Genomic DNA, 14,425 nt, shown 5'->3' with positions numbered 1-14,425 from the left:
ACCACACAGCCAAACCCCCCCTGGCCCTGCCAGTGTCCCTCACTCCCCAGCCACGGCCTCCTGGCCTTGCCACTGCCTCTCATTCCCCACCCACAGCCCTCTGTCCCCCCAGCTCTGTGGGAGGGAGTCCCCAGCTGCCCCCATCCTGCCTGGGCTGGAGTGCGGTGGCTCCAGCTCATGTGAGTGGCAGCGGAGCAAGTCCAGCCCCTGCATGGGCTGGAGGGATGCCTCTGGCTCCCCCTCTGGGCTGTCCCCTCCCCTAGGCTGGGGCTCCCACATCATGCTAGACAGCCTGGTCACAACCCTTCCCACCCCCTGTGCAACATCTCCCAGCCACCCCAACCCAGCAAGTAGAGGCACCTGCCTCAGTGCCACTGGCCCAGCCACGCAGCTCCCCTCCACCCCCTTGTACCACTGGAAGGGCACATGCCTTCTCCCCCTACTTCCTGCCCTGATGCAGCCTTGGCACAGTCCCCAAGTCCTGGACCTCCAACCCCCACTCCCCAGACTTACTCGCATCCAGCTGCTGAGGCTGCTCCCATGACCCTGCCTGGCTGCGTGCTGGCCACGTGTGTGTGCACACACAGATGCATGCTCACCTGCTGTCTCCAAACACTCCAAGCAGCTTCTTGTAGGCTGGTAGGCTGCCAGCTTCAATGTTTCTCCACGGTTTTTTGGGACTTGCTCGCGATCCTTTCAAATATTCTTGTGACCCACTTTTGGGTTGCAACCCACAAGTTAAGAGAAACTGCATTATAGCTTCTCCATATCCTCTCTATTGCTGCTAGGAATGAGCCTTTACTGGATGTTTCATAGTTGGTAGGGTCAGAAGGGACCTGAGCAGATCATCAAGTCCGACCCCCTGCCATGGCAGGAAAGAGTACTGGTATTCATCTAGCCTCCTGTTCTTATCTGCCGACCCCTGTAACCTGTCCAGATCTAGTTGTAGTGTGTCCCTCTCTTCTAGCATGCCCACTTCTCTCCACATCTTAGTGTCATCTGAGAATTTGAACAGGGTGCTTTTTACACCCCTGTCCAAGTCACTGATGAAGATGTTGAACAGTACGGGCCCGAGGACCGAGCCCTGGGGGACCCCACTGCTCGCATTCCTCCAGGTTGAAAATGACCCATCCACTACCACTCTCTGGGTACAGCCCTCCAGCCAACTAGTGACCCATTTGACTGTGTAGGTGTCAACGTGACAGTCTCCTAGTTTTTTAATGAGAATGGGGTGAGACACAGTGTTGAAGGCCTTCCTAAAGTGCAGAAAGACTACGTCCACTGCTACCGCTGCGTCTAAGGCTTTTGTGACCTGGTCATAGAAGGCCACCAGGTTGGTCTGACAGGACCTGCCTCGAATGAACCCGTGTTGGTTGCCCCTAAGCATAACCTCCCCTGCTAGCCCCTCGCGGACATGCGCCAGGATAATTCTCTCAGTGTTTTAGGAGCTAACTGTAGGAATGGGCTAGGAGTCAGTAAAATATCAAATGAAAGTGTTTGCCTCAGCCAGGATTGAAATAGGAACGAGAAGTTTTGATTTTCCCACTAGGCTGGTGCATGTTAGTTAGGCTTTCACTGCTGCTACTTTGACTTCAGATGATAACAGTGATCTTCAGGGCTAAATTCACCTTGGAGAAACACAATTTAAAGATGCAAGCAGCCTTCTTTCCTTCAGGTAATACTTGTCTTTGGGAACAGATCCAAGTTGGCTTGGTGCGCTTTATTTTTCCTATCTGAACTATTAGATCCCAGTCCATCTCAGCAAATAAAACCAGATATTTAAAGCTATGTATGCACCTAATATAGTCAGCAAAATCAAGCTGTTAAATATCTGGCCCTTAAATGTGTGACTTTAAGCGCAGGAGCATTCCCCTCTGTTGTAATAGGACTACTCCTTTCCTTAAGTGCTTTGCTGGATTGGGATTTTAGAGAGTGCCAATCACTGTCGTGTCTACCCACTTTTATAGAAACAAGATATACCATTTTGATGTACCACTTCAGAATTCAACAGTTTTTAATTACAGCATGTGAGGAGACCATTTTGTTATATAACAAAATGCCATCCTTGGAAAATGTCTCCAAATGACAGAATAAGCAAGCGAAACATGAAGCCAGTCCAGTTTTCCTAATCCATTAAAGTATTAGGGCAAAGGAACTCAAGTCAAGTGGCAAAAACTAATTCTGGAGATAAAGCAAATACCGCATTCAATCATGAGCCAAAACCTGCAGCCTTTAGTCCTTCTTTAGGCAACACTGTGAATCAGTGGTAATTTTGCCTGAGAGAGGACTGAATGATGCACTGCGCGTTAAAATCAAATGACTGCATATGCATGCTTAACAATGCTGTACAATTAGGGGGCAGTCCAGCCGGGTGCTGAGTTGCTGTCACTGAAGTTGGGTGAGTTGTGTGGAAGTGACTTACTGTGACTAAAGACTTCGGGAGCTGAGCATGCCCAGCATCCTAAATGACTGGGCTGTATCATACCAGCAGCTGAAGTGAGTAGCGTGATTTCTAGCAGCCTTCACAGGCATCGCTATTGTATCTTTGCTCCCTACATATGTATTTAGCTAAACTCTTTCTGCAGTTTCAGTTATTTGTGAACACTTCTGTCCTGTGGCACTCCAAAGTGGTGCGGGATCGAATCAGATAAGAATAACTTCACCCCGTGCAACTTGTAGAAGTCAGTCATCGGTGCGAGTCTTTCCTTTGACTTTAATGGGATTTGGACTAGACCTTTCTGATAGTGACACATTTATACTACAAATCACTATTGGCTCTTGTCTTATGTGTAGGCAATTTAAATGCAAAGTGGGCTTTGACAAATGTAGGAAGATGCAGGCATACAACAAATAACTACTCTTTGGATCTTGTCAAAAGACTATGTGTGCTACCAGATGTAGGAGTATGTTAGGCCTAAACTGTTGGTTAATTAGTTTATCAGAAAGCAATCTAATGTAAAGTCTTGCATTTGCATTTCATTGCGCTTCATAGGATAAAGGGCTGTGACAATAGTGTAATATCTAATTCTGCTTCTGATTCTGTGTAATGAAACAGAGTCCTTCCATACTGCTCTTTAAAATAGCTAAACTAAGCTCAAGGTTTGCTTTTTCCAAGGACAGAAGAGTAGAGAGATGTCACTTTTCAAATTAATTGGTCTAGGATTTTGTAGACCAGCAAGTAAATTGATTTGGATTTTATTGCATTTCTAATTGCATCACTAGCTAGAGGAATCCAAAACTCTTATTCTCACTCCAAAATACAAGCAAGTCTAGGAGGATATATTCAGCCTGTTTGGCTTGCTTGTACTGATGTGAACAAGAGTATGAGTGGGCATATAATTGTGTGGATCTGCCTCTGTGAATGATTTCTAGGCATCTCATTCTTCAAGAAGACCTATTTCAGGGTCACCTGTGTTCAAAAAAGATTAATTTAAAACTAGGACATGTACTAAGAAGGGCTGCTAGGTCGGTGAGGGAAATGAAGACACTGGCTGGTGAGAAGAGATTTTAAAAGATCTCTTTTAGCTTGGCAAAATGAAGGTTGATTTTTACAGATACCTTTGTGGGATGAAAATGAAGGGGGTAGAAAAGTGAGAACAATATTGGCATAAGAAGAAAGAGTTACAAACTGGTCACAAATATTTAGACTGGAAATTGGAAGAAGGTTTGTAATAATTAGAGTAGTTTTAGAATTGGGTTCTATTAAAAAACAAGTATTTGGGGCAAAGAACCTGGCCTGCTTCAAGATGGAGCTGGACTCATTCATGCAAGGGCTAGTATGACAGGAAAGGGGTGTTCTTGAGAGGAAACTCAATCTCTGTATGGGAGGTGTCCAGCAGTGCTATGTCTTAGCTTCTGCTGGCCTTTAGGAGACAGGAGGAACTTTTTTCCCTCATGATATTTTTATTGTCCTTCCATTCAGATTCCTCCAGCTCAGATTGGCAAGGGCCACTGGGCTTCTGCCTTTCTCTATAGCAGGAAGTGTGGTCTTCTTCCTGGGGTCCTTTTAAGCGTATAGTAACATAACAAAGGAAGGGCATCGGCAGCACCTTTGTGCCTGCTCTGATTCTCTGTAGCATGCTGTAGGATAATTTTTTGTGGGGTGCGCTGTGGCACGTGAGAAGGATGGAGTGATGTTCACATGGACTGGACGTGGTGGCCTGGGAGGCTCCTTTCAGTCCCACGATCCTAAACTTTTCTGAGTAGGATAATACTAGCCATATTCTGGCATGGATTTTGGGAGCCAGTATTTGTTGCTACACGTGTTCTGAAGATCAAACAACTTCCAATTGAGTTTCCATAGCAATGTGACATGTATTACCTATAGTATAGCATTACTCATTGCTGTGATTCAGGACTGGGGAGTCCATATTGCTAGGTGCTGTACAAACTCACATAAAGATACAGGCTCTGCTCCCGTGAGCTTACAGTGTTAAGACAAAGCTGATATGACATTCAAAGAACTGCAGAGACTAACATCAGCTTTAAAATATCCTCACTCTGCAGAACACTTTAGGAGAGAGGTGCTCATGGGCAAGGTGCCTTCACCGACATCCTAGTGCTCTGTTCATTAAATATTTCATGTTGTGACCACCAGGAAGGGCTTTGTGGACCACTCTTGGTGCACAGACCATTGTTCAGACTACTGTGTTTTAATGGTGTGTTCCACCCAGAAAGAGATCGTGAGGGACCAGACCGATCGCCCTTTTTGGGGTCAGGAAGGAATTTTACCCCATGGTCAGATTGGTATGGATTATGAGGGTTTTTACCTTCCTGTGTAGCAGGGAGTGTGGCCATCATCCCAGGACCTCTTGAGTGTATATTGACAACATTATATAGAAGCAGAGCATTGCCTGCCCTGGTTCCCCTACTTTACCTGTGGCAGCTTAGGGTGTTAGGTTTATGTTGTGTCAGGGTTGAGGGTAGTCTTATGTAGAGTTTAGATTATGGTTGTATGGGATGGTTCGAATACAGATGATCTTGCCTTAGCCAGAGGGTTGGACTAGATGACCCCTGGCAATCCCTTCCAGCCCTATTTCTCTATGACCCTTCTCTGTGACCCTAAGAACATATTTTACTGGGGTCAGTCAGCTGGAAATTTGAGCCCAATAAAGCTGTGATAAGTACAGTGTTGAAATTAATATCATTGAGCGCAAATGTTTACCTTAATCTCTTGAATAGTGTCTTTTTTGAAGTGTAGATTTAAACCTCAGCCAGCCACATTTCATCCATAATACTCAAGGTAATCGTTTTCAGTTGAAATTCCCAGTGGATTAAGTTCTCTTTAGCCTGCTTTTTCCCCTTTGGGAGTTGCATGGTTTTATATATTCAGCTAGATAACATCCACCTGCTGAAGCCTCCTGGAAAGGACAGGATGTGAGGACCTGGCTGCTTTGTGTCACTCCTCACAGCCAGCTAATCGACAAAGGCACATCTTCCTAAGGACTCAGGCTGTGCAGTAGGCTAGTAGTCCCTCTTCTCATCTGGGCTGATGCTTTCCAGCACTGGGCTATTCAGTGTCTTGAAGAACCTAAGCAGGAGTTTCCTGCCTCTTATATTTCATTTCAGAATCCAGTGACATGTATGTGTTTTATTTATACCTATAGATAAGTAGGAGTTATTTGGTGTGTTTTTTTCCTGGGTTTTCTGTATACTTCTTTCATTCACAGCTTGCAAATGTTTCATGGTGAGAGCATGCCTTCCTCTGACCTTCTGATTACTTCTCACCCTTGACCCGTGCAGTATATTGACCCAGGGCTTTTAAATAGAGCAGGGGGTCAGACTCAATGATCTACAAGGTCCCTTCCAACCCTAGACATCTATTAAATCTATGAAACTATCCTGTAAAGCAACTCCAATTCTATGATTATGGGCCACATGAATGCTTGATTGCTAGACAGACAGAATATGCAAAAGAGTAAAACAAAAACACTTAAATCTAGTTCATGTTTTCCCTTAGAGACCATCTCAGGCTGGGTGGTCAAACTGGATTCTGAAGGATTTGTGTTTTGTCTAGACGTTGCAGCTTCTCCTGCTGTACAAAATAGAATTCAGTGTAGGTGCTGCTTTCAAGACTTCATGGATCTCGCCTACCCAGAAAGCCATGTTTGGCACTTCACTGCATTGTCATGATAGCAAGTGCTTTGTTAGACAGTTCTTGAAGCTGTAGAAGATGGTTGGGTGCCATGCATTGGACAAGCTGTAGATATAGAAAGGTGGGACTCTCCTAGAAATGCCTTATGTTGTACTTTGAATAGGATACTAATGGATCATCATTTACCATTTTCCCCTTTTTGTTCATAGATAGATTTAATTGATTTGGGGGGTCAGAAGGGACCTCAGTAGATCATTGAGTCCGACCCCCTGCCCTGGGCAGGAAAAAGTACTGGGGTCAGATGACCCCAGCCAGGTGTTTGTCCAGCCTTCTCTTAAAGACCCCCAAGGTAGGGGAGAGCACCACCTCCCTTGGAAGTCCATTTCAGATTCTGGTAACCCTTACCGTGAAGAAGTTGTTCCTGATGTCTAGTTTAAATCTGCTCTCTGTCAGTTTGTGGCCATTTTTTCTATTTACTCCAAGGGGTAACTAGAATACATATATACATTTAAATGAACATTGCCAAAAGTACTTAAAAATAACTAAGTGGTAACTTCTAGTGTTAACCAGACCTCAAAATCCTGATCCAAAATCCTGGGCAGTTGAATTAAAAAAGATTAGAATATGAACTGCCATAAAAAGAGGTTTGCATCACACTAGGACATGGGCAGCGAGGTCTGAGGCTACTTGGGGATCGAGCCTCCAACCAGGGTCAGGATGGGTGAGCAGAAACTGAAGACAAACTGGATCAGGAAGCCAGGAGGTCAATCCAAGAGCTAGATGTGAGTTGGGTCAAGAAGCCAGGAGATCAAGCAGAGGGCAGAGTTGAGGAGCAAACTGAAAAGAACAGCAAAGCATCTTGGATCAAGTTGAGCTCTGTCATCTGGATGCTTCCTTTTCTGGCTCATGGGTTTATGTGGGGGAAACAGAGAGTAAGCTGACCCCAGCCAGCCACTCTGGTGGTAGGGAGTGGGCAGAGAATTAGGTCCTGCGAGAGGCTTCAGGCCAGCTTTTACCAGCCTGGATGATCAGCTGTAAAGTGGTACACTGAGATGAGTAGCTGTGTTGGCCAAGCTGAGGCCCGAGTTTCAAGGCTGTGACCCAACAGCTTGGGACTATGGTTATGAATAAAGGACTTCAGATTAATTTGCTGCTAACTGGAAACGTGAATTAGTCTGTCAGACTTCATTTTTAGAGATATTAATAAAACTTTTTTTTTAAATTTTCCTCAGTTTCAAAGGTCAGAGGTGCTGGTCCTGATGAAGGTGTCTGTTCAGTTGTCTGTGTGATTTGGGCAGAGGTTTGGGGTCAGAATAGTTTGCATCACCTTAAGCATGTGATGTCCATAGTTCCTAATGGATGTGGTCTTTTAACAAACCTGTTTAATGGGGAGGGAATTGTACATAACAACCTTAGCTGTAACTTAACCAAAGCCCTTTGGTTGGATATATGTTGTTTGCTTTTCATCTACCCCTGGCTTGCCCCACACACTAGGATAGAGACAGGCCAGGAGCCAGCGCTCTGCCTATATGGGCACTGAGGAGGCCACTGTCCCCGTATGGTGGCTTCAAGGTCACTTTGTGCTACTCTGGTGGCCCAAATGACTTCATTTGAGGCAAGGGTGGCCAACACATGGCATGTGCATGACAGGTAGCATGGGTAGCCTCTGTGTACAGTGCATACAGATTGGAGAGGGGGCAGAAAGTAGAACAGCAGATCAGGCACGGGAAGGGGATCAGAGTGGGATTTGTGGAAGGTGAAGCTTAATTTATGCCATGCCTGCCAAAAAGGTTGGCCCCCACTGATTTAGGGCATGATCTAGCCTGGGTGACTGTGTTATGGGAATAGATTTGGCGATTAGGTGTCTAAGGGGACTTTGGCACCCATGTATGATTTTATTAATGGACCTACTTTGGAACACACCATCATTTCCTCCAGAAAAGCAGCAAGAAGAACAATGACTCACCTGCCTGTTATATTATCTGGGGACTTGAGCCAGGAGGCATACAATCACACCTAGGTGCCTACATCCACTTATGCACGTTGTCAGGCTGGGTCTGGGATGATCAAGATTTTGCATGAGAAAAAAATCCCCTCTAATACTCTTTTTTTTTTTTTTTTTTAAACAGTAGGGGCTGGGCAATAGTAAACAGTCTTCCACTGTTATTATTTATAAAGCATTTAACAGTTATTTTGTGCTAAGGCCTATAGAAAATGTCAGTCTGTGCCTCAGAGAGCTGGTACTCTAGAAGACACAAGATGCCATGCCAGGTGGATCAGACAAATGAGTGGGCAGGTACTGAAGAGAACAGGTAATGAAACCAGAAGTTCTGCCACAGACTGTACATTACCCTCAGCTGATCAGTTGTGGTAATGACAACCTGTCACCTGCCTACAGGTTCTGTCCCAAAAAATCACTCAAAAAATTATAAACCTCTTCCTGGGAAATTTGGTATGTAAGACAGGCGCTTACCTCATCTTTCATCATCTTGAGGAAAAGTGCATGGCTGTTTTTCAGTGCAGTACAAGCCATAAGATGTGGTTGTCACCCATGGAGTCCATTTTTGCTGTGTTACCATGATGTGTCTGTGGAATAAAAAGATTGGCAACATCAGATTTGTTCCGTAAGTTTAACTCGGGGCTGAAAGCAGTCTTTGGTCATCCAGTTGTGTGTGCGCCAACATTAATTGTTCAGATCAAAGGTTTCCTATCTGCACCTGAAGTTAATCATTTAAATACACATCAAGGCACATTCTGAATAAAGAATGCAACCAGGGCCAGGAAACAATGTCCACCAGAATGGATAGAAAGACTTTCAATTTTTGTGGGAGTTGAATTGGACCACTATAAAGGTAGTTACCAGTAAAGAGGCAAGTATTTCTTTGGGTGATACCTTTTATTGGATCAACTGCACAGTTGGGATAGAGTTATACAAGCTTTTAAATGCAAGGCATTCTTCTTCAGGTCGCCAATAAAGAAGAGTTTCCATTTGGGCAACTGCATTGTTTTAGGCATTTCAGCACCAGAGAGAGATCCTACTTCCTATGAAGGCAATGGCAGCAAGACCCTGTTCCTCATTGACAAAGGGCCTAATTTATCATCCTTACCTCCTTAAAATCTGAAAGTCCTAGAAATAGAGATTATTGCATTTCTGACACTGCACATTTTCTGCCCTTCCCGATAAGCTTGCACACAGATGCTGAGAATTAGCATGAATCATTTTGTACAGCTGCTTAGATTCTGTTGAATTATAAGTCTGTTCTGCAGAAAAATGTGTGAATTATCAGCAAATTCTTAGGTGGTCCTGAGTAAGTAATAAATATTACAACATAACCATTTCAGCCATGCAAACAAATGTGGATAAATGATCAAAGCTAAGCTATATGGTAACTGATAGTGTATTTTTTTCTTTTTTTACAGTAGAAAAAGAACACTTTATTTTCCAGTGTTTTTTGCTACAAAAAAGGAGGGGAAAGTACTAAAGATTCCTAGAGTTTCTAAAAATTAATATATTTATTTACCTCCATTTCTTTGCCATTCCTCACTGATGTGGCAGACTCTCTGTTGGCATGTTTCCATTGCCTTCAGTGTATGCAGAAAATTCAACCCATTATATTTTCAGTGAGGAATCTATAAAATCATTGCATGATGAAAATGCAAAATATGCTGCACTTCTTTTGGCCTTCCTCTGTAGCAGGGGCATGACTGTCTTCCTGGGCTGTCTCAAGAGTGTAACAACCAACGTCACAACAGCAGGACGCTGGCTGCTGTAGTCTTGCTGCTTGACCTGTGGCAGGTTAGGGTGTTATGTCTTGTGTTGTATCAGGTTTGACTGCATGGTTTGGCTAAGAGGTAGATGGTGGAGCTGTGTAGGATGGTTTGGATAGGGACGATCCTGATTTAGGCTGTGGTTTGGACTAGATGACCTCTGAAGGTCCCTGCCAGCCCTACTTCTTTATGATTTTATGGTTCTTACTTTTGTATTAGATCATTCACACAATAGTAGCACAGAACTTCCAAATATTAAAATACGTGGCAAGTACCAAGACAGTTGACACAGTAAAATCCTGCAGTGGGAGTTTTGCCTTGGATAGGGTGTATTCCCTTCCCAAAAATGCAGATTCACGCTGCTGAAAGCACAGTCACGTGGCTTTACACAGGGCAGCTGGGAAGGGCCGAACAGCAAAGGAACCTACTGGCTCAGTAGAGATTAGCTTCACGGCTGCTCCAAGGTCATTCCCGCAGACAGCATGGCTGGGTGGCACCTCGCCCTGCCCTGCCTTCTGCCCGACTTCAGTCTGACACGGCTGACTGCCTCTCTTACATTCCTGCAGTGAGCATGTTTGTGCCTGTGGGTCTGTGTAGAGGAGGATTCACTGAGCATGGCCCCAGCAATTTCTCCCTGCAGTTGTAGAGTTTCAAAGTGATCAGGGAGAGTGAAGTCTACCTGTGCTTCCAGCTTTTTCTGTACATGGAGCGAAACTCTGGTGTTCCCGCTCTAGGGCCTATTCACTCTGCAGGGAGCAGCTATGGGGAGAAGTATTTGGCCCTTCCAGAGGATGAGATTTATGGCTGGAATTTCTTTCAGGCAATATTCATTGTAACTGGCTGAGTTGCACTGTTGATTGAATATTGGAAATCAGGATTGAAGAGCACTTGCTAGGGTAGATTTGACTCCTACTACCACAGTGCAAATCTGAGATTAACTTTATAGACACCAATGGAATTCTTGTACTGTGGATTTACCCAGTCATGGCTGAAATCATCACCTGGTCTCATTCCTTCTCTGCCCCGCACCCCTGTGCCCAGTGCAGGATGTGTTGCACCAGCGTAAATTTTAGTTTTCTGCTTTGTGTGGTCTCGTTCTACAGGATTCGAGCTCCCGCTCCTCCCCTTGATCAGCGGTTCTGCATCTTGAGATACAGTAGTCACCATCAGGAGGTCCTTTGCCTTTTTTGCTTAAACTTGCCTTTTTCCAAATTCTGTCCCATCCCTTTGGGTTCAGTCCAGACACCCTCAGGACTCCCCCGGTACAGAAAGGTAACCCTTTAGAAGTTGTTTGTCACAGGATTGCTGGGGATTTCAGAGTTATCTAATGTCTGTTATTAACCAACCCAGACAGGAACAAAGAGACCGACAGTGAAGTCGGGTCAGAAATGTATGGGACTGTTCATGTCGCTATTAAACTAACTCCTGTTCCATAGAGCTTGAAAAACAGAAACATAAATGAGAGGAGAGATGTTCCTCTTCAAGTTGGAGGCAAAAGAAGTGCACTGGCTTAATAAACCCACACAGCCCTTTTTGCCAAGAGGCTGCTTTTGGGTGTGGGCTATGAGCAGGGGTGGGATGTAAGACATGAATGCCAGTTCACCAAGGATTTATGCTGCTTTGAACTGGAGTAACTTCTGGCACAAGGTCCCTGAAGTGGAAAGTCTGCTGGGGTGGGAGATTGAGGGAGGAGTTCAAGGAGTGGTCACAAGTTCTTCTATTCCTGCAAGGGGGAGGGCAGAGATTCTCAGTGCAGAGGCCCAAAACGTGGTCTGTGGCAGGGGTGTTTGCTGCTTCAGCACGTTGCATTCAGCAGCTTTTAGGAGGCCTAGCTGCAAGTAAAAGCAGTGGGAGTCCAGATGGCATGAGTGCAGAAACACATCTGTAACCAGACAGGGTGCATGTGCCCCAGAATTTCTTACAGACTTTACTGGAGCTGCGACTACAAGTGTGGCTGCATAGAATACAAACCTTTCCACAACATCAGAGCTCTGCATCCTGGCAGTACTAGAGCTTGTACCTACCTGTCTGTGCTTTAGAGTACTGTATGCTGTTGAGATAACTGGTGTAATGACATGTCAGTGGTAAACAGACAAGGTTGCAGGCGATTACAGGACTAGAATTATCTCTCTCACCTGTGGCTGGAGAAACAGTGTGGAAGCAAGGTTAAAACGAGGGCAGGGTCTAGGGCATTTTCTGCTACTAATAATTTTAAATGAGGCTCCTGAGATACACTCCTACATCGGGATTTCGAGGTTTAGCTTTCACAGTCTTTGACTTCCCTGATTAATGATGTGTTTGAGTAATGGTGTGGGTCTGCGTATGCACATGTGGGTGCATGCACATGTGTACACAACCACGTGTCTGCACAGGTTCTTTAACATCTGCCCTGCATGTCCAGCACACGAGACTGTTGAGCACTCCCTCTGTGTGCTAGGTCTGTCACCGTGGGAACATCCACCTTTCAAAGAGTGTTATTTCCTTGCCCTGCCACACAAAGATCAAGCGAAAGCCAGCAATTAAAAAGGGGTTAAGTATAAAGTGTAAGAAGGAAATGGCATTTTAGGTCACTGAGGTCATTATAATTTCTGTTTTGTCCAGTTTAATTTTCAAATACAAAATGAGCAAAGGTTTGGTATTTCTGGCATTATTATTTCCATTAGGCTTCCTGTCTTTACTTTGACCTGTTTCTGCTAGCATTTTTTTCCTAAAAAAGTGTCAGTGTTGCTCTCAGGGGTTCAGCTATATGTGTGGCAACAAAAGCATGCTAATAAGTGGGCCAACAATGCTAATATAGAGAGCCCTCACGCATGCTTTCTCCCTCAGTTCCTCCGTATCGTGCTCTCAGAATAGGGGAGGTTGATGCCCTGCACAAAGCCCAGGACTCTCTTGTGACTTTGAGAAGGGTAACGATATTCCGGGGAGATAAATCTACTTGGAATGAATTTGTTCTGTATTTTAATTGCTCTGCTGGGAGCCATTAGATGGTGCTATTGCACGTAGGTTCCTGTGCCAGTGCTCGGGTTCCAGGGGTGGCCGTGATGCCCCTTGGTGGCCACGCAACCCTTGCCCTGCTCTGACTGTAGGGTACCCTCCCCTAGGGTGGGCAGTCTGTGCACCTGCCGCCCTCCCCTTCTCACTTGCCACACCTTCATATAACTATTGAGTGTTAGAAAGGGAGGCTGCCTAGGGGTGCTAGAATGAGATCTCAGTTCTTCTGACCACCAGCAGTTCCCCACTCGGAGCCTGTTGGTCTTAGTCCTCCTTTGCACTCAGTGGGCCCTCAGCCTGCTCGTGCCCCTCCGGGTACTTGTAGCCTGAAGGGCTATTCACAGCCTCTGAACCTCCCCTACTGCTGTGCCCGTGCCTCGCAGGTATGATTATACAGTCACTTCTGTGTTGGGGCCTCAGCCTCTGCCCCTTTTCTCTAGCTGGGTCTTCTAGCCGGGGCGCACTGTATTGGACCTGGGCACCAGCTCTTATCTTGATTACTTTAGTCCTGAGCCCTGAGGCCCTGTCTCCTCCCTGTTTTGGGTACTGAGCCTGCTTTGGCCCCACCTCAGCCCTGCTCTGGGTGCTGTGGATGCTTTGGCTCTATCTTTGCCCTGCTCTGGGCACTGAGCCTGCTTTGGTTCTGGGCCCCTGGTCTTGTCTCTACTGTGCTCTGGGCACTGAGCCTGCTTCAGCTCTGTCTGGGTTCCTGGCTCTGGGTGCTGAGCCTGCCCCTAGCCCTATCTTCTCCAGGCCCTCGGTCCTAACTGGCTAGAGTTGCGCTTGGCTACAGTCCTCCCCTAGGCTGCCACCCTATAAAGCTTAAGCCCGATCTGTCTCAAGCCCGTAGCCCCTGGCAAGGCTCCAGAGACTCTCATACCCTCAGGCATGGCTGGGACCTCCATACCACCCTTACTAGTCCCAATCCCAAACCACGGGTAAACTATAACAAAGGAGTAAGCCCTTTGGCTGCAACACCAACTAACGTGCTCTGAGTCTGAATGAAACTGGTGGCCGCCTGTCTGTACAACCAGGCTTCCCCTTATCCTGGGTCACATCCTCTGCAAGGCAGCTGCATTCTCTGTGCCTCCAGCTAGGAGCTCTCCTGCCCCAGACGCCTTCCTCTGCAGTCTCCAGGGCCAGACTGCCTGTGTAGGCTCAGGCCCTGCGCTTATACATACATTCAACCCTGCCCCCTTCCACTTGGGGGGGGGCTCAGCGGCCATCACAGGTGTGTTCAGTCTGACCCTGAGGACCTGCCTGCCTGCCCTTGCAGCTGCTTAGCTACTGTTTGCAGCTCTTAGCCCCCTAGTAGCCTAGCTGTCTGCCCCTGTCCCTTGTGCCTGTTACTGCTGGCTTTTGGCTACAGCTCAGCTAGCAAGTAGCTAATTCCTTAGCTGCTAGCTTTCCCTGAGCCAGCTCACCCTGCTGCAGTTTCCTCTTAAGTAACAGGAGCCTTCTGGCTCCCTGTAACAGCTACTAATATTCTTTTCATAGGCTCCTGGCAGATGTTATATTTAAGATGCAATTAGTTTGTTAATTTTGTCTTAAATAGTAACCCAGTCACACTTT

Source organism: Alligator sinensis, unplaced genomic scaffold (genome assembly GCF_000455745.1).
Source record: "Alligator sinensis unplaced genomic scaffold, ASM45574v1 scaffold599_1, whole genome shotgun sequence".
Lineage (NCBI taxonomy): Eukaryota > Metazoa > Chordata > Crocodylia > Alligatoridae > Alligator > Alligator sinensis.
This window is presented reverse-complemented; position numbering follows the sequence as displayed.